Source organism: Amblyomma mixtum, chromosome 1, assembly GCF_055824585.1.
Source record: "Amblyomma mixtum isolate Tamu chromosome 1, ASM5582458v1, whole genome shotgun sequence".
In the NCBI taxonomy this organism is placed as follows: domain Eukaryota; kingdom Metazoa; phylum Arthropoda; class Arachnida; order Ixodida; family Ixodidae; genus Amblyomma; species Amblyomma mixtum.
This window is the reverse complement of record NC_143012.1, coordinates 68,434,308-68,462,220: the sequence shown is the minus strand read 5'-3', so window position 1 is coordinate 68,462,220 and position 27,913 is coordinate 68,434,308. Positions and strand designations below refer to the sequence as shown.

Here is a 27,913-nt window from a genome sequence, read left to right as displayed (position 1 = left end):
TCTCATCCGATGGGAGAGCCCTTGCGCGAACCGCTGTCTATCGCCCTCTCTCCCGCTATTCCCGTTTCGGCCTCGCGTCCCCATTAGATCACTCCAACAGGCAAGTAAAGTTCTGTGTCGTCGAGTGGTCGCAAGCGGAAAATGAACGGCGAGATCGCCACCGACCCGCGCTGTATAGGAAAGTGCGCAGTTACTGCTGCGGTATTCAGCAGTTCTTTTTATCTAACCTAGGTGGCGCTAGGCACGCGCCTTATCATGTCAGGTGACACATGCATTTGTATATATATCCATCACAAATTGGGCAATAAAGAAGAATTGATCGAAGTACGAGGCGGGTGTTTGACTTCGCGGTTCTCCGGCTGCTCCGGTGTAGTCGGGCCGGGCATGACAAGAGATACGACAGTTACCAGTTCCCCAACGGCAAGGGATACAACAACTGTTCCTCCCGTTTTCCCGGCATTTGCCAGGATACCATGAATCCGTGTCGTCAAACTCGCGCACCTTGAAACTCTGCTCGAGTTGCGGCCTGAACCGAGTCCCGTAGCACGCCTGTGACTCGGAGACAGGTACAACCGCGATGACGTCATCTTCATGAATCGGGGTTGGTACGCAATGCAGACGTACTTGGAGTAGCCTTCCTAATGAGCGCACTTTTTTCATATTTTGTAAGAATTCACTGCAACCATCAATATATCCGCAGATCTCCGGTCGGAAGGCTTGAATTTCTTTGGTATTGACGTTTTTCCTGTCGTCAAAAGAGTTCCCCACTGGTTTTCTGTGGAAGTCTAAACTGCACGATGCGAGCGATGGAAAACCTTTAAAAGAAAGACTTTGCTATACATCGGAAGAATGAACTATTATCTTCAATATTTCCATACCAGTACCTTAAAGTTTTGCAATATTCAAAATTTCTGTCCAAGAATGTTGGACATGAGCCTGACTCAGCTCAGCAAATTTAAGTTCAACTGTTCTCAACTAATAACGCGAAAGAACAGTGATGATAATGGTAACCTCCACAGACAGAAAGACAGCGGTGCAGATTGGAGAGAATGTCGAACTGATGGCATCCTGGCTGGAATCAAAGGCAAGAGGTAGACTTCGCGCGTTATGTCGTATTGCGAAGAACATACAAACGGTGATATGTCGGGTCAAGCACCACGCCGATGCCAAGCTCTTTTCAAAACAACAGAACAGCCCCGCAGTCGTGGCGGAGTGGTTAAGGCGATGGACTCGAAATCCATGGGGTCTCCCCGCACAGGTTCGAATCCTGTCGGCTGCGTAACATGCTCTTTTTTTCTCCACAGCCTTTAAAATTTGACAATGTTTCTTTAAGAGTGCTGTTCAGGCTTCTTCCCAAGTTATGTTATAAAGACTGAAATTTTTTAAGGCCAAAGTTCTGATGATATGCGAAAAAAGACCTGTCCAAACGTGACCCCTCCAAAGATACTATCATCATCAGCTGCCTAACTACTCCCCATATCTCTCCAATTAACCAGTTTATGTTCTAGCTGCGGCCACCGTACCTCCGCAGACTTCTTACTGTCATCCGCCCATCTAACTTTCTGCCGCCCCCTGCTATGCTTGCCTTCTCTTGGAATCCACACCTCTTGCCTTCCCATTACATGCCCGGCCCAAGCCCACTTCTTCCTCTTGATTTATACAAGAATGTCATTAACCACCGTTTGTTCCCTCACCCACTTTGCCGAATTCCTGTCTCTTAACGTTACACCTATCGTTTTCCTGTCCATAGTTCGCTGCGTTGTCCTTAACTTAAGCTGAACCCCCTTTGTTAGCCTCCACGTTTCTGCCCCATAGGTGAGTACCGGTAAGATACAGCTGTTGTATACTTTTCTCTTGAGGGACATTGGTAAACTGCCATTCATGATCTGAGAGAACCTGCCATATGCGCTAAACCCCATTTTTATTCTTCTAGTTATTTCCCTGTCATGATCCGGATAAGCTGCCACTACCTGCCCTAAATGGAAATATTCTATTCTTTTACTACTTCCTGCACTTCGCTCCCAATTATAAAGGGCAGCTCCCTTCCGAAACTGTTGAACATTACTTCGGTCTTTGCATGTTAATTTTCAGACCTACCGTACTGCCCTGCCTGTCTAACTCATTGACCACGCTTTGCAGTTCATCTCCTGAGTGACTTAGCAAGGCAATGTCATCAGCGAATCGCAGATTGCAGAAGTATTTTTCATTAACTTTTATTCTCATCACTTCCCAATCAAGATCTCTGAATCCGGTAAACTAGCGGTGAATAGCTGTGGAGAGATCACGTCTCCCTGCATGACACCCTTCTCGACTGAGATTCTCAGTGCGTTAGAAGGGTCTGTGGAAGCCAAAATGGCGAGTGCGATCTGTCAGTAGCCAGTCGCGGGAGGCCCGTCTACCACGCTGGGCAGGTGGCAAGCTGCCCACCGTGACTTGACAATTCAAGAATGACGGTACAAGAAGACTTCCATGATACATTTCCAGGTGTCAGTACCATGCAACTGGGTCGCCAGGCAGCGCTACAGTAAATTTGTACCTGAACATGCGCATCCCATACACTATCGCTGTCGACTGTAACTTCGCATGGTGCAGCGATACGAAGAGGTAGAGCATCCGCCTCGCCTGCGAAGGGACCGGGGTTCGAATCCCGATGCCGCGCAATCCTTCACTGGATTAAAAAGAAACACTCCACGTGTCGATGGAATTGCATAACCAATTGCAGAACCGACAGCGCACTTCCTCACGAGAACAGGATTTGGCAACCCTGGTGTAGTACTTGGCCACAACCTCTTATTTTGACTAAACCAACAGGGTTATTTGAAGAGATATGGGAGAGGCCCTTGCACTGCAGTGGGCGCAGTCAGGCTGATGATGATGATGGTGGTGGCGGAGTGAAAAAAGGGGGGGGGGGGGTTAGATTAGGAATATTAGCTGGGATAAGTCGACTGCGGCTGGCATTGCACAGGGCTGATGATGATGACGTAACTGCGCATCTACACACGTTGTAGTGGACTGTCCAGACTATATCGGAACGGTGCTTTGCTGTTGTTGTTGATCTCGGTAAGAGACAAACAACTTTATTGCCATAGATTAGCGGGATTTAGGGCAGGTGGGCTTGGTGTGGCCCCCAGGTGGGGGCGACTTCCTGGGCCCACGAAATGAGTGCCAGTTGGATGCTCTTGTCTGGTCTTCTGAGGAGGTGGTTGCATCCGTCCTCGGAGGGTGCTGGCAGTAAGGTCCGAGGGGGCGGATTTTCCGCGCAACCTCGGTAAATATGGCACATACCCACGCGGGGGGATTGGCCAAGGTATGGTGGCGAGTGCCAAGGAAACTCATGTAGCACTGAAAGGGCGCGCTGCCATCTTCAGGTCTTCTTCTTCAGCAGCAATCGAAACGACGACGAAGTTGCAGAGGCGGAGGACGTCCGAGCTGCACGCGCACTCGCGACCCAGCTGATCGGCGCCCCATCCATGCCTAGCTGGCCGTGACCACAAGATCTGTCCCGTCGGCAGCACCCGCAACTGTTCCCGAAACCCTCTCTCGTCCTAAACCGACACAGTCCCGGAGAGACCCCTCTAGGAGTCATTCCCCAGGTGGACAGTTCTTCCACAAGGAGCGAACATGGATCCCGAGCTGCAGACACTGGTCAAGCTGCCCGTGGTGCTGGTGAGCCGCAAGGAGCTGTACTCCATCATCTCCGTGCTGGGCCTCACCGTCCTCGGGTGCGCGTGCGTGCTGGGCTACTCCTTCGCCAACTGCGGCGAGTTCGACCAGAGCGTCGACAAGCTGCGCATCTACATCGCCTCCGGGGACAGGGTGGCGCAGAAGCGTGCTGCCGACGCTGCCGGTCCAGTCGGAAACCGTTCGACCGCCGTGAAGGAACCTGCGGCTTCGGCCCCTGGATTGAACTCTGGCAATGTATCCGTGGAGTTGACGGGCGATGCCGGGGCAGCAAGGCAGGAGACGACAGGCGGGCGTCGGCCAGATACGGTGCAGAGGGAAGACAGAGTCGGGCCAGCTGCCGGTACAGCCGTCAAGAACGGTCCGCCGGCAGTATACTCCATCGTGGCCGCCAACGTGACTCAAGTCGTCCCGGTGGACGGCTTCGTCAATACTGGGTGATCCCCGGCGGAGCTTTGGACACCGACGCATGGCAGTGGTCGATCTTCTGACCACAAAACTGCGTCTTTTAGGAAGTTTTCAGAGTGAGGCCAACAATGCCGCTATATATACCACGCGACTGAAAGGACTAGAGATAATCCACAAAGCGAAGAAATAAAGTCTACTTCTGGTCGTAGTTAAACATGGTCTCCGCTTCTCGTTTGTTCTTCAGCACAGGGGGAGATTCACTTCTGGTAGCGACCAAGGGAATGCCTTCCTCTTTGTATTACAGTGAAGATGCGGGCTAAAATTTGTCGAAATAATGAGTCTGCGCCATACATACAGCATGTACTGCCACCCGTCGAACACATGTTTTATAGCGCTGTAGAACAAACTGAGAACAGGTAACCCGTCGACTGTTTAGGCAATGGAGTGTACACCAATTACGGTGGAGAGTGCAACCGAGAAGTAGAGCCTGAAAGGGACTGCCTGTGGGGTCTCCGCTGGTGGAACGCGGGCGGACGCGCCTCTTGTTCTCATCCGATGGGAGAGCCCTTGCGCGAACCGCTGTCTATCGCCCTCTCTCCCGCTATTCCCGTTTCGGCCTCGCGTCCCCATTAGATCACTCCAACAGGCAAGTAAAGTTCTGTGTCGTCGAGTGGTCGCAAGCGGAAAATGAACGGCGAGATCGCCACCGACCCGCGCTGTATAGGAAAGTGCGCAGTTACTGCTGCGGTATTCAGCAGTTCTTTTTATCTAACCTATAGGTGGGGCTAGGCACGCGCCTTGTCATGTCAGGTGACACATGCATTTGTATATATATCCATCACAAATTGGGCAATAAAGAAGAATTGATCGAAGTACGAGGCGGGTGTTTGACTTCGCGGTTCTCCGGCTGCTCCGGTGTAGTCGGGCCGGGCATGACAAGAGATACGACAGTTACCAGTTCCCCAACGGCAAGGGATACAACAACTGTTCCTCCCGTTGTCCCGGCACTTGCCAGGATACCATGAATCCGTGTCGTGAAACCCGCGCATCTTGAAAATCTGCTCGAGTTACGGCCTGAACCGAGTCCCGTTGCACGCCTGTGACTCGGAGCCAGGTACAACCGCGATGACGTCATCTTCACGAATCGAGGTTGGCACGCAATGCAGACGTACTTGGAGTAGTCTTCTTGATGAGCGCACTTTTTTCATATTTTGTAAGATTTCACTGCAACCATCAATATATCCGCAGATCTCCCGTCGGAAGGCTTGAATTTCTTTGGTATTAACGTTTCTGCTGTGGTCAAAAGCGTTCCCTGTTTGTTTTCTATGCCAGTCTTAACTGCCCGATACGAGCGATGAAAACATTCTGAAAGAAGGACTTTGCTATACATCGGAAGAATGAACTATTATCTTCAATATTTCCATACCAGTACCTTAAAGTTTTGCAATATTCAAAATTTCTGTAGAAGAATGTTGGACATGAGCCTGACTCAGCTCAGCAAATTTAAGTTCAACTGTTCTCAACTAATAACGCGAAAGAACAGTGATGATAATGGCAACCTCCACAGACAGAAAGACAGCGGTGGAGATTGGGGAGAATGTCGAACTGATGGCATCCTGGCTGGAATCAAAGGCAAGAGGTAGACTTCGCGCGTTATGTCGTATTGCGAAGAACATACAAACGGTGATATGTCGGGTCAAGCACCACGCCGATGCCAAGCTCTTTTCAAAACAGCAGAACAGCCCCGCAGTCGTGGCCGAGTGGTTAAGGCGATGGACTCGAAATCCATTGGGGTCTCCCCGCACAGGTTCGAATCCTGTCGGCTGCGTGACGTTCCTTTTCTTTTTCTCCACAGCCTTTAAAAGTTGACAATGTTTTTTTATGAGTGCTGTTCAGGCTTCTTCCCAAGTTATGTTAATGAGACTGAAATTTTTAAGGCCGGAGTTCTGGTGATACGCAAAAAAGGCCTGTCCAAACTTGGCCCGTCCAAAGATACTATCATCATCAGCTGCCTAACTACTCCCCAGATCTCTCCAATTACCTAGGTTATGTTCCAGCTGCGGCCACCCTACCTCCGCAGACTTCTTACTCTCATCCGCCCATCTAACTTTCTGCCGCCCCCTGCTATGCTTGCCGTCTGTTGGAATCCACACCGCTACCCTTAAGGACCAGCGGTTATCTTGCCTTCGCATTACATGCCCGGCCCAAGCCCACTTCTTCCTTTTGATTTCAACTAGGATGTCATTAACCACCGTTTGTTCCCTCACCCACTTTGCCGAATTCCTGTCTCTTAACGTTACACCTATCGTTTTCCTGTCCATAGTTCGCTGCGTTGTCCTTAACTTAAGCTGAACCCCCTTTGTTAGCCTCCACGTTTCTGCCCCATAGGTGAGTACCGGTAAGATACAGCTGTTGTATACTTTTCTCTTGAGGGACATTGGTAAACTGCCATTCATGATCTGAGAGAACCTGCCATATGCGCTCAACCCCATTCTTATTCTTCTTATTATTTCCCTCTCATGATCCGGATAAGCTGTCACTACCTGCCCTAAATGGAAATATTCTATTCTTTTACTACTTCCTGCACTTCGCTCCCAATTATAAAGGGCAACTCCCTTCCGAAACTGTTGAACATTACTTCGGTCTTTGCATGTTAATTTTCAGACCTACCGTACTGCCCTGCCTGTCTAACTCATTGACCACGCTTTGCAGTTCATCTCCTGAGTGACTTAGCAAGACAATGTCATCAGCGAATCGCAGATTGCAGAAGTATTTTTCATTAACTTTTATTCTCATCACTTCCCAATCAAGATCTCTGAATCCGGTAAACTAGCGGTGAATAGCTGTGGAGAGATCACGTCTCCCTGCATGACACCCTTCTCGACTGAGATTTTCAGTGCGTTAGAAGGGTCTGTGGAAGCCAAAAATGGCGAGTGCCATCTGTCAGTAGCCAGTCGCAGGAGGCCCGCCTACCATGCTGGGCAGGTAGCGAGCTTCCCAGAGTGACTTGGCAATTCAAGAATGACGGTACAAGAAGACTTAAATGATACATTTTCAGGTGTCAGTACCACGCAACTGGGTCGCCAGGCAGCGCTACAGTAAATTTGTACCTGAGCATGCGCATCCCATACACTTTCGCTGTCGACTGTAACTTCGCATGGTGCAGCGATATGAAGAGGTCGAGCATCCGCCTCGCGTGCAAGGGGACCGGGGTTCGAATCCCGGTGCCGCGCAATCCTTCACTGGATTAAAAAGAAACACTCCACGTGTCGATGGAATTGCATAACCAGGCCTGAGATGCGGCCTGATCTCGGTGACCAGAACCGACAGCGCACTTCCTCACCAGAACAGGATTTGGCCACCTGTGTGGAGTACTTGGCAACAAACTCCTATTATGACTGCCGCCGCGGTGGCTCAGCGGTTATGGTGCTCGGCTGCTGACCCGAAAGACGCGGGTTCGATACCGGCCGCGGCGGCTGGAATATCTTTGGAGGAGAAATTCTAGAGGCCCGTGTACTGTGCGATGTTAGTGCAAGTTAAAGAACCCCAGGTGGTCGAAATTTCCGGAGCCCTCCACTGCGGCGTCTCTCATAGCCTCAGTCGCTTTGGGACGTTAAACCCCATAAACCAACCAACCAACCTATTATGACTAAACCAACAAGGTTAATTGGAGAGATATGGGAGAGACCCTTGCACTACAGTGGGCGTAGCCAGGCTGATGATGAAGATGGTGGTGGTGGTGGAGTGAAAAAGAGGGGGGGGGGGAGCGGTTAGATTAGGGATATTAGCTGGGATAAGTAGACTGCGGCTGGCGTTGCACAGGGCTGATGATGATGACGTAACTGCGCATCTACGCACCGTGTAGTGGACTGTCCAGACTATCTCGGAACGGTGCTTTGCTGTTGTTGTTGACCTCAGTAAGAGACAAACAACTTCATTGCCATAGATTAGGGGGATTTAGGGCAGGTGGGCTTGATGTGGCCCCCAGGTGGGGGCGACTTCCTGGGCCCACAAAATGAGTGTTAGTTGGATGCTCTTGTCTGGCCTTCAGAGGAGGTGGTTCCATCCGTCCTCGGAGGGAGCTGGCAGTAAGGTCCGAGGGGGCGGATTTCCCGCGAAACCTCGGTAATTATGGCACATACCCACGCGGGGGGATTGGCCAAGGTATGGTGGCGAGTGCCAAGGAAACTCATATAGCACTGAAAGGGCGCGCTGCCATCTTCAGGTCTTCTTCTTCAGCAGCATTCGAAACGACGACGAAGTTGCAGAGGCGGAGGACGTCCGAGCTGCACGCGCACTCGCGGCACAGCTGAGCTGCGCCCTATCCAAGCCTAGCCGGCCGTGACCACAAGATCTGTCTCGTCGACAGCACCCGCAACTGTTCCCCCAACCCTCTCTTGTCCTACACCGACGCTGTCCCGGAGAGACCCATCCAGGAGCCATTCCCCAGGTGGACAGTCCTTCCACAAGGAGCCCACATGGATCCCGAGCTGCAGACACTGGTCAAGCTGCCCGTGGTGCTGGTGAGCCGCAAGGAGCTGTACTCCATCATCTCCGGGCTGGGCCTCACCGTCCTCGGGTGCGCATGCGTGCTGGGCTACTCCTTCGTCAACTGCGGCGAGTTCGACCAGAGCGTTGACAAGCTGCGCATCTACATCGCCTCCGGGGACAGGGTGGCGCAGAAGCGTGCTGCCGCCGACGCTGCCGGTCGAGTCGGAAACCGTTCGACCACCGTGATGGAACCTGCGCCCTCGGCCCCTGGATTGAACTCTGGCAATATGTCCGTGGAGTTGACGGCCGATGCCGGCGCAGCAAGGCAGGAGACGGCAGGTGGGCGTCGGCAGGATACGGTGCAGAGGGAAGACAGAGTCAGGCCAGCTGCCGGTCCAGCCATCAAGAATGGTGTGCCGGCAGTCTACTCCATCGTGGCCGCCAATGTGACTCAAGCCGTCCCGGTGGACGGCTTCGTAAAAACTCAGTGATCCCCGGCGGAACTTTGAACACCGACGCTTGGCAGTGGCCGATCTTCTGGCCACAAATCTGCGCTTCTTGGCAGGTTTTCAGAGTGAAGCCAAGACTGCCGCTATATGGACTACGCGACTGAAAGGACTAGAGATGATCCACAGAGCGAAAATATAAAGTCTAATTCTGGTCTAAGTTAAACGTGGTTTCTGCTTCTGGTTTGTTCTTAGCACGGGGCGAAATTCGGTTCTCGTAGCCACTAATAGAATGTCTTCCTCTTTGTAATCCAATGAAGACGCGGGCCTCAATTTTGTCGAAATAAGAAGTCTGCGCCATACATACAGGATTTACTGCCACCCGTCGAACACATGTTTTACAGCGCTGTACAGCTAGCTGAGAAAAGATAACCCATCGACTGTTTAGGCAACGAAATGTACGCCAGTTACGGCAAAAGGGCGTAATCGGGAAGTAGAGCCTGATAGGGACTGCCTGTGAGGTCTCCGCTGCTGGAATATGGGCGGACGCGCCGTTTTTTTCTCATCCGAGAAGCGCTGTCTATCGCCCTGTCTTCTGTTATTCCCGTTTCGGTCTCGCGTCCCCATTGGATCATCCCAAGTGCACGATCCCTCCAAGTGGGAGGGGGGAGAGGGGGGGGGGGGGCGTCAATGACAAAAGTCTTATCGGCGACGTTGCTGTCGGTTGCACTGCCGGTTTGATGGCGTCACATCCCTCCAGCCAACGAGCGAATTATATGTGCCCCATTTTTTACCGCGATGAATCTTTTAACGGTGTCACATCACTACCGGCGCGTACTGAGATTTCTCTAAACGGGTTAGAACCCACGAAGGCGGACGTAGGACATGAACTCAAACGCGGAACTCGAATCTTTTAAAAACATCCGCATAGCCCGAACACAAAGGCGGCATCCCTGTCTGCACCGGAGGCTTCGGATGTACTTAGTACATACTCAACAATTCTGGACAAAAGCATTTTTGAACTAAAAACATTTTATGAGCGCAATTTGTTTCATAGATTGTAAGATTTCACTATAACGATCTCCCTTCGCCAGGCAATAATTTTTTTGCTATCGTTTTTGCTATCGCCAAACGAGTTCACCATTGGTTTTCTTTGGTAGTCTTAACCTGATCGATGCGAGCGATGGAACTTACTTTAAAAGAAAGAATTCGCTACATATCGGAAGAATAGACCACTGTCTTCAATATTTCTATACCAGTACCTTATAGTCTTGCAATATTCAAAATTTCTGTCCATGAATGTTGGACATGAGCCTCAATCAGCGAATTTAAGTTTAACTCTTCTCAACTAACAACGCGAAAGAACAGTAATGATAATGTTAACCTCCGCAGACAGAAAGACAGCGATGTAGATTGGGGAAAAAGTCGAACTGATGACACACTGGCTGAAATCAAAGGCAAGAGGTAGACTTCGAGCGCTACGTTGTATTGCGAAGAAGATACAAACGGATATATGCCGGCGTAAGCACGACACCCATGCCAAGCGCTTATCTAAACCATGGAACAGCTCCGCAGTCGTGGCCGCGTGGTTAAGCCTATGGACTCGAAATCCACTGGGGTCTCCTCGCACAGGTTCGAATCCAGTCGGTTGCGTGAAATTTTCTTTCTCCCCAGCCCCTAAAAATTTGACAATGCGCTGCTCACGCTTCAGTGCTGTTCAGGCTTCTTCCCCAGATACGTAATTAAGGCTGCACTCTTTAAGGCCGAAGTTCTGAAGACACGCGAGAAAAGCCGGAGTAACTATGACCAGTCCAAAGTTACCATCATCATCTGCCCAACTACTCCTATATCTCTCTTTTGTCTCTTACATATCTCTCCAATTAACCCTGTCCTTTGACAGCAGTGGCCACCATGTCCCTGCAAACTGCTTAATCTCCTCCGCCCACCTAACTTTCTGCCGTCCCCTGCTACGCTTGCCTTCTCTTGGAATCCACTCCGTTACCCTTAAAGACCAGCGGTTATCCTGCCAAGACATAGGCGGTGAACTGCTGGAAATAGGAGCATTTATACAGCAGGAAAATGAGTAGTAATAGGGTATAGGCTGACAGATTGGACAAGGCAACGACAGGGGACCTGTTATATAGCACTGATGATGATGCCCTCAGGCTTAATGGCACATTGAAAGGGTACGCTACCATCTTCACGTCTTCTTCGTCAGCAGCAATCGAAACGACGACGAAGTTGCAGAGGCGGAGGTCGTCGGAGCTGCACGCGCACTCGTGGCCCAGCTGAGCTGCGCCCCATCCAAGCCTAGCCGGCCGTGACGACAAGATCTGTCTCGCCGACAGCACCCGCAACTGTTCCCCCAACCCTCTCTCGTCCTACACCGACGCTGTCCCGGAGAGACCCCTCCAGGAGCCATTCCCCAGGTGGACAGTCCTTCCACAAGGAGCCAACATGGATCCCGAGCTGCAGACACTGGTCAAGCTGCCCGTGGTGCTGGTGAGCCGCAAGGAACTGTACTCCATCATCTCCGTGCTGGGCCTCACCGTCCTCGGGTGCGCATGCGTGCTGGGCTACTCCTTCGTCAACTGCGGAGAGTTCGACCAGAGCGTTGACAAGCTGCGCATCTACATCGCCTCCGGGGACAGGGTGGCGCAGAAGCGTGCAGCCGCCGACGGTGCCGGTAGAGTCGGAAACCGTTCGACCACCGTGATGGAACCTGCGCCCTCGGCCCCTGGATTGAACTCTGGCAACGTGTCTGTGGAGTTGACGGGCGATGCCGGGGCAGCAAGGCAGGAGACGGCAGGTGGGCGTCGGCCAGATACGGCGCAAAGGGAAGAAAGAGTCGGGCCAGCTGCCGGTCCAACTTCCAAGAATGGTGTGCCGGCAGTATACTCCATCGTGGCCGCCAATGTGACTCAAGCCGTCCCGGTGGACGGCTTCGTCAAGACTCTGTGATCCCCGGCGGAGCTCTGGACACCGACGCTTGGCAGTGGCCGATCTTCTGACCACAAAACTGCGCTTCTTAGCAAGTTTTCAGACTGACGCTATATGGACTACGCGACTGAAATGACTAGAGATGATCCACAATGCGAAAATATAAAGTCTACTTCTGGACGAAGTTAAACTTTGTTTCTGTTTCTGGTTTGTTCTTTAGGACTGGGGGAGATTCACTTCTCGTAGCGACTACGGGAATTCCTTGTTGTTTGTCTGTAATCCACTGAAGACGTGGGCCTCAACTTTGTCTATAAGTCGGATACAACTCAAGAGCGCAGCGGCTTTTTCCTGTAAAGGGCCCCTTCCAGCCAATGGCGTAGGCCGGTTCTCATTGTCCTGCTAGTGTGACAAAGCAGGGAGTGGTAGATGAAAGGGGATAATCTCTTCCCCCTGTGGTTGAGGACAGACCCCTATCGCCATTGTGGGGCCACTCCCTGCATTGTCATGCTAGCAGGCTCTTGAAAATTGGTCGGCGTGGTTAGCTGGAGGGGGCCCTTTGAAGGGAAAAGCCGCTGAGTTCGTAGTTGTATCCGACTATAGTGAGTCTGTGCCATAGGTACAGAATCGATCACACTTGTCTAAAGCGCTGGGAAGGTGCCATTTGGGGGGAGTGAAGAGACATTATGAAGCAGGTATTGACTTTCATTGATAATGCTTGCGCTGGATAGCAGCTGAATAGAGACGTGAACGCACAGGCACCAGCGCCTTACCGCTAGCAAAGCAGCTGTGAAAAGGTTTCAATTCATTGCTCCGCTACACAACGTCCGAGCACACAGACAAGTGTGATGGACTCCGTATTTACTGCCACCCATCGAACACATTGTTCTACAGCGCTTTAGAACGAGCTCAGAAGAGACAACCGATCGACCTTTTAGGCAGCAGAGTGCGCGCCAATTAAAGGTAATGACAAACGTGACCAGGAAGTAGAGCCGTTTGGGGAGGGGGGGGGGGGGGGCAGATAAGATTAGGAAATTTGCTATAGGGCAGGTTCACTGCAGCTAGTACCGGATAGGGCTAATCGAAGATCAGTGGTAGAGGTTTGGGCGGTCACTTGGATGATAACGATGTCCAACGCACAGTAGTATTCTGCCGAAATGAAAAACCAGGCATCGTTCTCGCGAACAGTGTGACGTAGCGATGTCGATGGGGTTGTCAGCGATGTCGATGCTTTTCGGCTTTCTTATTCAACGAAAGTGATTTGAACATGATGTGCAGCCACCACAATAAGAATCAATGTTTGTACTTAATGGACTGATAATCACACTGAAATAACCGTCTAATGGCTTGTGCGCTTGTTTTTATGAATATCGCTGAGTATTTTCGCGGTTACCACCTTGTATTAGTACGCCAGACAAATGCAAGTGCAATTTCTGAACTATAAAATGCGTCTTTGAACCCTTTTTTGCTATCGCTCCCCTCTATAATTCACTTCGTTATCCTGTCCCTTTCCCGTTCACCTCCGCAGGCAGCAGCTAGGGTGCTTAAGATATTAGACAGCAACTCCGGCACTTTTTTCCTTTCCTTTTCTTTAACCACCTCTACCGCCATAGTGGTAATTCTGAGCATAACGGACACACTAGATACGACGCCTTAGGTTTAACAACTTCTATTAGTCGTGATTCAAAACTGCGCGCAATAAGCATGTATCTGATACCTGGCTTTCACCTATGCCGTCTTGCCCGTCTCGACGCATTCGTTTCTCTGAACCCTCAATGCTCTCTACTTCTGTATGCGTGCGGGAGTGATAGTGACCCCTGTGGAGACAGTCGACAGCACCGTGCACTTTCCTGTGCTTTTTTCAAGCAGCCACAAGCACACGCTTTCCGCCCCGCTCTCCTTCCGCGTTTATTATCTCCCATATTTCTTTCCCCACTCAGAGTAGCATGCCAGAGATTTTTAGACGCCGGCTAATTTCTCTGCTTTTTCATTAAAAAGCTTCTCTCTCTCTCTCTCTCTCTGCGTACTGGCGCATGCTGAAGGCCGTCGCCGCCTATGGGACCCTGGACTGAGGGTACCAAGCAGTAAGATGTCGAAAGCTTCTTTGATTTTAATAATCGTTTCACCATGCGGGGACTGGGATTCTTGAGCAACCAGAGCGCGCCGCCGCTGCTACCGTTTTGTTCATTAATTATAGGGACTGCCTGTGGAGTCTCCGCTGGTGGAATGCTTGTGGGCGCTCCGTCTTTTCTCATCCGATGAAGGATCGAGCCCTTCTGAGAACCGCTGTCTTTCGCCCTCTCTCCCGTTATTCCCGTTTCCACCTCGCGTCCCCATTGGATCACTCCAAGTGGCGTGTAATGTGCTCTGTCGTGTAGTGGTCGCAAGCGGAAAATGAATGGGGAGACCACCGCCGACCCACGCAGTATAGGAAAGTGCGCAATTATAGTTCCTCCCGGTGTCCCGGCATTTGTTAGGAGAGAATGAATCCGTGTCGTGAAACGCGCGCACCTTGTAAACTAGCTCCAGTTGCGGCCCTAACGGAGTCCCGTTGCACGCCAGTGACTTGGAGCCAGGTACAACCGCGATGACGTCATCTTCATGCCTCAGGGCTGGTACACAAGGCGGGACCTACTTGGAGGAGTCTGCTTGGTAACTGAGTTGTTTGAGTGTCGCAGTTGCAGGCGTTACATCGCGACTGCGCACATAAGGGGAGAGCGGGTACCCTTTTCGGGCGCCACGGTTTCTGAGGTTTCGGAGAGAGCGAAATGAATTTATTGAAAATGGCTGGATATAAGCCTAACGGGGGTAAGGGACGTGGGACAGGCTTAAGTGTGTGTGTGTAGGGGGGGGGGGGGGGGCTTTAAAGACAAAAGTCTTTTCGGCGACGTTGCTGTTGGTTGCACGTTCGCTTTGGTGATGTCACTACCCTCCGTTGAATGTGCGCATGACACAATTTTTTTTATCGCGATGAGGCTTTCAACGGTGTCTCATCAATGCCGGCGCGTACTGAGATTTCTCTAAACAGTTTAGAACCCACGAAGGCGGACGTAGCCCATGAACTGAAACACGGCACTCAAATCTCATAAAGTCATCCGTATAGCCCTGAATACAAAGGCAACATCACTGTCTGTAGCGGAGGCATACAGCTTCAGGATGTATATAGCCAACAATTCTGGACAAAAGCATTTTTGAACGGGAAAGAGTTTACAAGCGCGATTTTTTTCATATACTGTAACATTTCTCTATAACAATAAGTATATGCGCAAATATTCCGCCGGAAGTCTTGAATTTTTTTGGTATTAACTTTTTGCTATCGTAACAAGCGTTCCCCATTGGTTTTCTATGGGAGTCTTAACTGCCCAATGAGAGAGGTGGAAACACTCTGAAAGTAAGATTTCGCTACATATCGGAAGAATGGACCATTACCTTCAAAATTTCCGTAAGAGTACCTTGCAGTTTTGCAGTATTCAAAATTTCGGTCCAAGAATGTTGGACATGAGCTGGAATCAGAAATTTAAGTTCAACTGTCCTCAACTAATAACGCGAAAGAACAGTAATGATAATGGTAACCTCCACAGAAAGAAACACAGCGGTGTGGATTGGGGAAAAAGTCCAACTGATGGCATCCTGACTGGAATCAATGGCAAGAGATAGACTTCGTTCGTTACGTTGTATTGCGAAGGATGTACAAACTGAAGCGTGTCGGGTGAAGTACCACGCCTATGTCAAGCTCTCTTTGAAGCCACAAAGCAGCTCCGCAGTCGTGGCCGAGTGGTTAAGGCGATGGACTCGAAATCCATTGGGGTCTCCCCGCACAGGTTCGAATCCTGTCGGCTGCGTGTTGCTTTTTTTTTTCTGCCTAGCCCCTGACAATTTGACAATGCGCTGTTCAGTGCTGTTCAGTGCTGTTCAGGTTTCTTCCCAGTTACTTTTTTAAGACTGAATTTTTTTAGGCCGAAGTTCTGATGACACAAGAGAAAGGCATGCAAACATAACCAGTCCAAAGCTACCATAATCAGCTGCCGAATTACGCCTATATCTCTCCTATTAACCAGGTTCCGTGCCAGATGCGGCCACCGTATCCCCGCAAACTTCTCATCCGCCCACCCAACTTTCTGCCGCCCCCTGCTACGCTTGCCTTCCCTTGGTATTCACTCCGTTACCCTGCAGCGGTTATCTTGCCTTCGCATTACATGCCCTGTCCAAGCCCACTTCTTTCTCCTGATTTCGACTAGGATATCATTAACCCGCGCTTCTTTCCTGACCCACTCCGCCCTCTTCCGATCTCTCAACGTTACACCTATCATTTTCCTTTCCATAGCTCGCTGCGCTGTCCTTAGCTTAAGCTGGACCCTCTATGTTAGCCTCCACGTTTCTGCCCCATAGGTGAGTTAAAGATACAGCTGTTGTATACATTTTCCTTGAGGGATATTGGCAAACTGCCATTCATGATCTGAGAGAACCTGCCATATGCGCTCCACCCCATTCTTATTCTTCTAGTTATTTCCCACCCATGATCCGGATCAGCGGCCACAACCTGCCCTAGTATATAAGTGAATTGCGCAACAACTTAGACAGGACACAGAAGGAAACACATACAACAGTTCACGAGTTGCGCTCGTGAACTGTTGTATGTGTTTCTTTCTGTGTCCTGTCTAAGTTGTTGCGCAATTCACTTATATACTATGATGAACCAACTAGCCCGACAACACGCTCTTCTGAACCTGCCCTAAGTAGACATACTGCCTTATCACTTCCAGCACCTCGCTACCAACTTAGAACTGGTGTTACCATGTTAGACTGTTGAACATTACTTTGGTTTCCTGTCAGTTAATTTTCAGACCAACCGCACTGCTCTGCCTGCCTAAGCTTGCAGTTCATCCCCTGAGTGGCTTATCAAGGCAGTGCCATCAGCGAATCGCAGATTGCTGAAGTATTTTTCGTTAACTTTTATTCCTAGCTCTTCCCAATCCAGATCTCTCAGTACATCCTGTACACAAGCGGTGAATAGATCTGGAGAGATCGTGTCTCCCCGCTGACAGTGCTATGCCGAAAAAAGCGCTCCTCTACCTCAGAAGGCCTGTTTTTAAAAATTGTGCAAAGTCAAGTCTTAGGTGAAACACCCTGTATAGAGGGGTTCTTTGTAGGGGATGTAGGATAACGGGATGTATTCGTCCACACGATACCAAGATAGTTGACGTAGCCGGGTAAAAGCATCGGAGAGCGCAGACAACAACGTATTGATCATGTACAGTACAGTTATCAGGTCCTGGAGGATTAGCTAACTCAAAAACTCTATCGTGAGTAGGATTATAGTCTTAGCACCTGTGATTAATTACAGTTTATTATCAAGTTTTCATCCTTCAGCGAAATGAAGCAACTTTTCTTAGCCTGGCGTATTTGCAAAGAATTATCTCCGCTTTCAGTGACACTTTTATCTCTAAGTGTGGCAGACAAAAAATATAACTCGTTGCTTTGTTTCAAAGGATCGGAACTTCATAACAATCGGAAGACACCTGTCGTTTGAGAGAGTACCAATTGTGTGTGTTCGGTCAAATATGTCCTTCGTAAGTGCCGGAACAGAGCAGCTCGAAATGACGCTTAGGAGCATTTCTTCCGCGTCTTACCAACGTTTCAGCAGCAACTTATCATTTTCGCTGACAATCTTATCTGCTAGTTCAGGCAAGCTTCGCAACTTTTGTTGAACCACGTCACCGGCAGGAGTCTTATCTTCGACTGCCGAAAGCCTAGCATAAATATCGCCAATGTTCTTTATCGTACATAACAGATTTTCTTTTATTTCACTCATGGAGATAATAAACGCGTCTGCTCTTTCTCGACACTATCGATGCGTGAATTAATGTCTTCTAATAATGTTAACGTGTTTCTAACAGTTTTCTGCAGGGAATCGTCAATTATTCGCTCTTTGGATGGTGTGACACCTGACTCATGACCAGAGTTACAGGTTAGGTTAGGTTAGGTTTGATTTGGTTTGGTTAGGTTAGGCTAGGTTAGGTTAAATAGCCTTAAGACGGTTAATCTCAAAGTCGCCTGTTGGAAAAGCACTTAACCAGAAACATCCAAGCAGTGGACAAGCAAAACCAACAGCACTCCCAGTGTGGGGAACAGCAACAGGCACACACTGCAAGACTTCTAAGCGAACAGGGAAAGGTCATTACTAGAGCCCGGATTTTAGGCAAATGCCTATCTTTTTCAACGCTTCGTAGGCGCACCATTTCTATATATATGAGCACGAATTAGGTGTTGACAATGTGTTTAATACTCTTTTTATAGTGCCTCTAAATGACTATTTTGGGTGTCAGTGCCTATAAATGCCTATTTCCGACGTCGGTGCCTAAAAATGCCCTATTTTACAGAAAAGGGGCCTGAAATACGCTGTGGTTTTGCTTTCAGATTCTGTTTGCTTTCGAATCCATTTCGGTTTTGAGTAGAACACACACGTGGCAACATTAGATGACCTCGCCAGTTGGCTGTGGTGAACACTGCACCTACACCGGCTGTGTACACAATACCAACCACGTCAGCCGAAAATATCGAAGAACCTTTTTCCTATTTTCTGCCATTCTATCGTGGCAGCTTGTTGATGACTTTGGCTGTTAAAGTGGTAGTTGACCAGATGGCACCACATTTCGGAAAGTATACGGAGTAAGTTATAGGTTCGTCCAAATAATTCCCAGTTGGTTCCAATTGAAACCAACTGTAAAATGTTCCATAAACCTGCTGGAAACAGTTTAACTGATTAAAATTTCCACCTGGGTAACCTGCCTTATTTTCGTTCCTTGTGCCCCAGATGGTGCTTGTCTGCTACTGCTTCCATAGCTTTAACAGTGATTTCTAGATAGATGATGTTTATTTTACCATGGATCCTCGTAGATGTACGTAGGCCAGTGCAGAACTATGATTCTTTTCGGCATAATCCGCATCAAGCAGCACTGTGTCTAACATTTTCTAGCATCTCGTATTGATGGTTTCCAGACCCTTTTAATGGCAAGCAATATGGCTCCAGACACGTGAAGCCACAAACTATAAAACACTGTTTATTAATTTTGAAGCATCGTGTATGCCTGCAATAAATAAGTTCAATTCCTGTGTGAGCGAAGACTGAACTCATTTGTCAGATGCTTTGAATTGACAATGTTTCTTTCAATTTCTAAATACATGGCCTCCTGTTAAAGCGTTCATTGTTTCTACTTTTGTACACGACAAGCGAATTGTTTGTTTCGAGGTATACCAAAGTGTTTTAAAAGGGTTGGTAACCGTGCCTTTTGCTCTGCTGAAGCATGTGTATTGTACGAAAAGTTGCGCGACAGCCTTAAAAAAAAAAAAACGGCTTCTAATGTTCGCACCTTCCTTAAGGTCCCAAATCATTCCTGCTGTGTTTTTGTTTTATTTTATGGCAGATATTGCGCGCTGAAGTTCCGAACTGCGTACACTTTTGATAAAGTTTATAGTGCCTATTTTTCTCCGTTAGGTGCCTAAAATGCAATTTTAGCCGCCTATTTATGGCGCCTAAAACGAGCTTTTTAGTGCCTAAAAATCCGGCCTCTAGTCATTACTAACCTGCACGAACAAGCGCATGCTGTGATATAGTCGCAGAACGACGCTGTCCGCAAGGAAATGCCTCAGGGGAAACGATGATGTCGCAGTCGATGCGCAGGACCTGTACAATGAAGCTGAGGCCCAGCATGGTTGCCAGAACCGCTCACTTCCAGCGCTGTGAGCTTGGACATCGTCAAACGCAGGCGTCACCGGAATGATGTCAGTTGGAGCATTTCATCCCGCGCTCAATTGAACGCACGCCGTAATCTGCACGAACAAGCGCATGCTGTGAAACAGCCCCGTAACGACGCTGCCCCCACGCCCACTCAATACAGACCAGTTCGTGGCAATAAACATAGTTGGTAGTCAGCGCTTGTGTTTGCGGTCCTTCCTTGTCTCGTCCGTGTTGCTACTAGACTGTACTCCCGAGTAATCCAAGAGAAAGGTCTGGTCATTCGACACGACTGTGGTCACCGTGTACGCGATAGCGTATGCAGCCCGTTCGGTCGAAAAGCCGTCATCGTGACGTAGAATCGACAGGAAGGCATCAGAAACGAGACGGAAATATTCCCAGAAGTTTCAAATGAAAGAAATGCGCCAGCACTATGGTTTGAACCCAGAGCCTCAGCGTGTCAGCGGACACGCAACGCATATGCCACAAAGGGTCGTTGGTTCAAGCGTACTATAGGGGCACTAAGTGAACGCGTTGTGGTGTGTATGACAGTAAAGTGTGTTGGGGATGTGTACTGAAGTGATATTAATTAAAATATAAAATCATATATAAACATGGGAATGAAAAGGCGGTGTTGTGGTGCTTCATTGTACTGAAACAAATGGTGTGTGTGTGTGTGAGTATGCAGTGGCGTAGTGGCGTAGTATGTCGGTCAATGTAACATAGACAGTGATTGGTAATCGATGATTGTGATCGGCGATGTGATTGTGCATTGGCAATCGCTGAGAAATGAGAAAAAATAATAAATGAGAAAACAAAAGAAGGAGGAGGCGCTATCGCGTCTACTTTTAAGGCGATCAGCTTAAGCATCCTCATAATTTTTTGACCGGAGTTGATTAGAAGGGAGAAAAAGAAGAAGAAGAAGAATTTGGAGGCCAGTACTGAAGCCCCGTGAAAAAAAAACAAAAAAAAAGAACACTTGCCTGATGGGCGCTTTGTACAAAAGTTTGGTTTATGGTTTATGGGTGCTTAACATCCCAAAGCGACTCAGGCTATGAGAGACGCCGTAGTGGAGGGCTCCGGAAATCTCGACCACCTGGGGTTCTTTAACGTGCACTGACATCGCACAGCACACGGGCCTCTAGAATTTCGCCTCCTTCGAAATTCGACCGCGGCGGCCGGGATCGAACCCGCGTCTTTCGGGTCAGCAGTCAAGTGCTATAACCACTGAGCCACCGCGGCGGCTCTTCGTCCAAACGTGGATGACGAAAAGGTGATATAGGGTGGCAACCTCTTTACAACCTCGTTGTAACGAAGGGGCCCGGTGATTACTTCGTTATAGCCCAAGTTGACCGAATTTCCAACGGAATCGTCGTTACTTCGCTATATCCATCATTACATCATAAACAAATTCGTTATAACGAGGTTCAGCTCTACAGTGAAAGAGAAGAAGATAATGAAAATGGCCATGCTTATTGTTATGACGACAGCAGCAGCCGGGAAGCGTAAGCGGACACTTTCGGCTTGTTTTCAATATCTACAAGGCCACGTTGCGCAACCTATGACGTCACGAAGGCTGACCTGGAAACGCTCTGCTGGCGAAAGCTTACTGTCCACACGCGCTGCTCGACCACGTGGCAGGCGCTTACGCGTCCAGGCTTGCCGGGAACCGCTCGCTTTGGCCTTCAAACGTTCAAAACACTGGCCTTGGACGCCGATTTTGCTCTGAACCGGTTGCGTAACGAAGGAGGCACGCAGAACAAAGTGGCGTTCGTATCAGCAGCATAAATCAGCGATCGCGGGTGAAATCCATGAACACGTGCGACCTTTCAAGGGTGGACGAGAAAAGTAAAAATAAAAAAAGAACATGTGCGTCATTCACTGTTTGTGCCTAGAAGTTCGTCATTTGCGGCGACGAAGGCTGCTGGAAATGCTATCGCTGAAAATGTTCATTCTCACCTTACGTGAGAGAAAAATACAGCGACAAAATGATCAAGCCAAATGGAATTTCACCGAGTGCGAGCCCTTCGGGTGACGGGCATTTCATCCGTGACGAGCGCATCAGCTAACTGCCAGCGCGCCTGTTAGCTCGGCCGTCACGCGGTCTCATGACGTCACACACTCCATTGGCCAATCATGCCCGGTCATGTCACGTGTCCCTGTGACGCCATCACTGTTTCGAGCAATGAGCGAATTTCGTGACTACTACGCCGTGTTTTTTTTTTTCCCGTGATGAGGTTTCGAATTCTATTGAATTAAAACAACGCGGTCACAGGAGCCCACGTACACGTACTACATGACAGCAGTTCATAGCGATACAAATTAGGGGACGCAATACGGGGTGCTGCCTGTGTGTCCACGGACATTTTTCTCATGATGTTCTAAAGACATCAACTAGTTCAACAATATATATATATATATATATATATATATATATATATATATATATATATATATATATATATATATATATATATATATATAAACATACTGCTTCCGAGTACGCGGGACAGCGCTCGGCCCATGAATTCGGGTGCCTGTGTACATGCTTTGCTTGCATTGGACAAGTTTCACGGACTAATGACAGGAAGTGCAAAATGGCGGCCTACAGACTGACTGTTTTAGCCCGCTGCTGTACATTTCAGGGGAGGTCGCGGAAGAAGAACTGCTCTGCAGTGGAAGAGAAGAAGATAATGAAAATGGTCATTGACCCTTCAATGGGGTTAACAGTATCAATAAACAAACAAACAAACAAACAAACAAACAAGCAAGCAGTGCAAAAGCATTGCACATTTGTGTCTAAACAGCGCTTGGCCACCAACGGTCGCCAAAATACATACAATTATCTCAATTTCTAAATTTTCATCCTATTTCTTACAAACTTCACCCCTTGAGTCGCTTTGGAACGTTAAACTTCCATAAACCTAGGGGAATTCCTAGGGGAAATGTAGAAAAGCTGCCACAGACTTGTTTCACTTCCATCGTAAGTGATTCTGTTAAGGGCGCGGCAAACTCGGACGTGGCCTGGAAGGTTTTAATCCTCGCCTGCCCTTTCCGCAATCAACAGCAGGATGATTACAGCTTTCCCGACCTACGTCATCGGTGCACGTGCTAGTGGTCTGGACAAAACATGCGATTTCTGCCAGTGTGGTGCAAAAGGTTCGATGTGTGCTGAGTAGTGATGCAAAACTAGCGAAAAATTGACTATCGATAGTATCGATAGTTTTTTTGAAACTATCGATAGTGTAAAAAAACTATCGATAATGAAAGAAACTATCGATAGACTATCGATAGTATTATCGATAGTAGTATCGATAGTATATCGATAGTATTACTATCGATAGTATACTATCGATAGTGTTGCTATCGATAGTATTACTAGCGATAGTACCGTTATCGATAGCACGACTATCGACAGTCAAACTGTCGATGGTAAGAGTATTGCGTGGGCCGCGAAAACAGCAGATTCCTGGTTGTTACTCAGACCACCACCTCCATACCCCACACTCGGGAAGCCAAGCTTAGGATGCAGTGAGTACGCGTGGTTGATTTTATAGAATCGATAGTACTATAAATAAGAAGTAGTATTGACACGGCTATCGATAGTACTATCAACAGAATTATTGATAGTACTATCGATAGTAATAACGATCGATAGTACTATCGACATAGCGCTATCGATAGTACTATCGATGGTAAAAAAGACTATCGATAGTTCGATAGTCACTCAACTATCGATAGTACTATCGATATTTTTGCGTCGCTAGTGCTGAGGCTGCTGCAGAATGATGCTCGAAGAAGAAAAGCAGCGGGGAGCGCTCGAAGCATGCAAAACCGAGGCGACAGTATATGCAAGCTCGCCCATTGGGCCACGCTTCTTTGCTTGAAATGACCTCGTGTTGTGAGCGTGATGCAGCTGTTGAAGGATTGTGGTGTTCGCGGCTGCTCTGCTCACTCTAGAAGAGGGCAGCGGCTATTTCCCTTTGCTCGAGAAAGAGTACAGAGAAAAAGTGAGAATCACAGGTCACAGTGAGCCGTCTGTAAACCAACAGAACTCCAAAGTATGCGAGGCAAGGCGTGCGAAATGCTTGAATCCCAGAACGCGTCCCAGAAATGCTTGAATCCCAGATCACCATCCCACCCTCCACGACGACTTCTTTTTGCCACACCCTGCAGTCTTTCCTCGCCGCGACCACGATAACAAAATAAAACGCATCACATGCCGTTCATTGCTCTACGCGAAATCATTCATTCCTCGCACTATAATAGATTGGAATCACTTGCCATCACACATAGCTACTGAGGTCAACCTACAATCGTTTCAGCATTCGTTAAAGCAAACCATGGACTAACAGATTTGGCATTTTTGTTGTATTATGTGCATTTACTGAGTATTTTATTCTGCGTTGTTTGTTGTGTTATTTGTGTACATTACTAGTTTTAATTCATTATTACGTGTATTTTGTTTCAAGTGCCTATGCCATATTTTTTATGCTTGTATCGCCCCCCCCCCCCCCCCCTATGTAATACTCTCACACGAGGGCCCTTAGGCGTATTGTAAATAAATAAATAAATAATAAATAAACAATGTTTGCTTGGGGCGGAGTTATAATGCGCAACTTTAACGTTTCAAGCAACATCAACACCCCAACAACTTCATATACCATTCGGATACTACGCTGTTGTGCCGCCTGTGGCTGGGAGTGGCGTTCACAAACGCCTATTCCCATCTCATCGCAATGGCTGACTCACCTGTGTGTGACCAGTGCGGTTGTGACGAAACGATCAGCCACCTCCTCTGTGACTGCCCTCGTTTTGAGCGAGAGCGCGGTTTCCTAAGTGCTTCTCTGCTCCGCTTGGACTCGCGTCCTTTAACAGAGTATAACGCTCTGGGGCCTTGGACACAACCTTCCAGACAACGGAAAGCGGTGAAAGCGCTCCTGAATTTCATTCCCGCCTATAATCTTTAAGTTTTCAGTGCGCGCCCTCTGTCCCCGTGACATGGTGGTCGCTGGACACTTAGAAAACTCATTTCATTGCCGCTCTTTTTCCTTTTTTCCTCTTTGTTTCCCTCCCCAAGTGTAGGGTAGCCAACTGGGCATCGCCTGGTTAACCTCCCTGCCTTTCCGTCTATTTCTCTCTCTCTCTCTTAACGTTTCATCCTCGTAAACTTCTCGCACTTGACTTCGCGGCGAACGAGAAGTTGTTTGAATGGCAGCCTTTGGTGAATATGAAAATGTAGCTCGAAATAAGTAATTCTGTTTTTTTTTGCAAAGTAATGAAATGTAGATCATCCGGGTCGACAGATTCCACTGGAGTTATGCAACGCCCGTTTTGAGAATGTAACGACTGTTCACAAGGCGCCTAGTTTCTCGGCAGATTAGCTGCGAAATAAGATATATTTTAGCGTAACTAACATTGATTAACTTTTTAAACAACCTGTGGTACCACCCCGTCTTGGGAGGACACCAAATTTGCGGAACTTCACGCGGTAGAGGCAGTTTTCTGTTTGAAACAGCTCGCCGAAGAATTGCACCCAACGTAAACGAAAGGGAGAGTGGGACCCAACAAGCCTTCGTCGAGAGCGGTGTCCTCAACCTGAAAGCGACGCCGTCCATCGAGGCCATCATTCCACTTCAGTACACAAAATTTCAGTAAGGCATGTTGACGGTCTAGTTGGTTTTGCATCTTGAAACTTGGGAAAAACCCACCTAGGCGCAAATAATTTCACAAGGACACAAAAAGAGACGAGGAGACAACGGACAGGCGCCAACTTCCAACTGTTTATTGCTCGAAAAAAACACATACATTTACAGTCTCGGGCAACGCCCACATTTACACACCACGTGCCTTATCGCAGCCGTGGCTTATCGCCTAGCACGAACATTATTGCTCAGAAAATCGTACTCCGCCGCATACAACCTAACTGAAGTGTCACTCACGCAAAAGGCTGCCTTTTTCTTTATGTGAAAGGCTTCCAATAAAAGCCTCGCCTGCTTGAATTTGCTCTTGCCCAGAATCCTCGCCTTTTCCAGTCGAGGTGCACACCTGCACGTGTTAACGTGGCTCACCAAAGTGGCGTACTTATTTTTATTATTCGCTACATTTTTGTCATGTTCCCCAAGGTGTTTGTTGATGCACCTCCCCGTTTGCCCTATATAGGACATTCCACAGGCGAGGATTCTGGGCAAGAGCAAATTCAAGCAGGCGAGGCTTTTATTGGAGGACTTTCACATACACTTCAGTTAAGTTGTATGCGGCGGAGTACGACTTTCTGAGCAATAATGTTCGTGCTAGGCGATAAGTCACGGCTGCGATAAGGCACGTGGTGTGCAAATGTGGGCGTTGCCTGAGACTATAAATGTATGTGTTTTTTTCGAGCAATAAACAGCTGGAAGTTGGCGCCTGCCCATTGTCTCCTCGTCTCTTTCTGTGTCCTTGTGAAATTATTTGCGCCTAGGTGGGTTTTCCCAAGTTTCAAGACACAAAAGTTGTTCTCAGGGTTATGTAAATGTGGCCGAAACCTCCGCTCGTAGTCCTGGAGTTAATATAAGGAGAAGCGAAAAAAAAAACCTATACTCTAGTAAGAAGGGAAGCAAATGCACAAGAACGTGCGGACAGTATGCGCATATTCAGTGCACGGGGAGTAGTCTACAACCTGTAGCGTCAAGTTAATCAGACGCTAAAGACGCAGGTTTGTTCATAGAAGGACAGGTAGTACTTAGGGAAGGTACTTAGGGCAGGTAGTGACCGCAGATCCGGATCATGAGAGGGAAATAACTAGAAGAATAAGAATGGGGTGGAGCGCATATGGCAGGTTCTCTCAGATCATGAATGGCAACTTACCAATATCCCTGAAGAGAAAAGTATACAACAGCTGTATGTTACCGGTACTCAACTATGGGGCAGAAACGTGGAGGCTAACAAGGAGGGTTCAGCTTAAGTTAAGAACAACGCAGCGAGCTATGGAAAGGAAAATGATAGGTGTAACGTTAAGAGATCGGAAGAGGGCGGAGTGGGTAAGGGAACAAACGCGGGTTAATGACGTCTTAGTTGAAATCAAGAGAAAGAAATGGGCTTGGGCAGGGCATGTAATGCGAAGGCAGGATAACCGCTGGTCCTTAAGGGTAACGGAGTGGATTCCAAGAAGAGGCAAGCGTAGCAGGGGGCGGCAGAAAGTTAGGTGGGCGGATGAGATTAAGAAGTTTGCGGGGATACAGTGGCCGCAACTGGCAAAGTACAGGGTTAATTGGAGAGACATGGGAGAGGCCTTTGCCCTGCAGTGGGTGTAGTCAGGCTGATGATGATGAAAGACGCAGGTCGTCTTCAACGCGTGCTGTCATGTGCCGCAGCTTTCCAACTGCTGTTTCGCCGCCATTGCAGCGGTGGTTCGCCTACAGCCTATACGCAACTTAAGTCACACAGCGATTACGCAGCATAGCCAACGCCAGCCCCCGCTCAGCCAAACGCTTCTGCGGCCAGCCGCCCAAACCAGCACGGCGTTCGTGACCCGACCGCTCGCTAGACGTCGCCACTTCCGCGATATGCGAAAGTTAAAAATTGGATGAATTCAATGGAAAAGAAACATAGTGCAGAACTACATCGATACTGGAAAAGGCAGATCAGGAAAGAATTTTTCTATGATAACTCAAGAGGCAGTGCCCTACTTTTTGAAGCTAGGTCAGGGTTTTTTAGAACGCGCAGCTACAAAAAGAAATTTAACCAAGAACATGACACATATGCAGTGTGTGGTCGATCTCTGGAAACAGTTGAACACCACATACTCAAATGTGATGGTATTCATCCGGATGTCGATGCAGGCGCAGTCACTTTTCCTGAGGCCCTAGGGCTTAAATATAACAATAGTCATGTAAATAAATCTGCAGTGGAAGTCAGCAAAATGCGATTGGAGGATTGGTGGCTGAAAAGCAGAGATGTGGCATAAGGTTATAAGTGTAGGAAACAGTAGGTAAAGATGATGGCGAATCTTAATGAGAATTGACAACTCAGTTGAACAAAAATAAAGAAAGAAAAGCTGAGCATGGTGGCAATTGCCACCACCCCGTTTCAAAGGGGGCGCTCGTATCCATCCATCCATCCATGTGCGCAAACGATAAGGTCGTCTTCAGCGCGTTCCTCAGGGACGTGAATCCGAGAGATCTTGAGGTCACGTGACACGCCCGGTGCCGATTGCGCGTGAACCTTGGAAGTATGA

The 27,913-nt window shown here is 48.5% G+C and overlaps 3 non-coding genes across 3 annotated transcripts; all 3 read left to right on the top strand.

Annotated features, from left to right (window-relative positions):
- Positions 1-1,198: 1,198 nt before the first annotated feature.
- On the top strand, positions 1,199-1,279 carry TRNAS-CGA (transfer RNA serine (anticodon CGA)). Its single transcript has one exon. It is a non-coding gene; the product is annotated as a tRNA-Ser (tRNA).
- A 4,556-nt stretch (positions 1,280-5,835) lies between these two features.
- Positions 5,836-5,917, top strand: TRNAS-CGA (transfer RNA serine (anticodon CGA)). Its single transcript has one exon. It is a non-coding gene; the product is annotated as a tRNA-Ser (tRNA).
- Positions 5,918-15,723: 9,806 nt separating this feature from the next.
- Positions 15,724-15,805, top strand: TRNAS-CGA (transfer RNA serine (anticodon CGA)). Its single transcript has one exon. It is a non-coding gene; the product is annotated as a tRNA-Ser (tRNA).
- Positions 15,806-27,913: the final 12,108 nt, after the last annotated feature.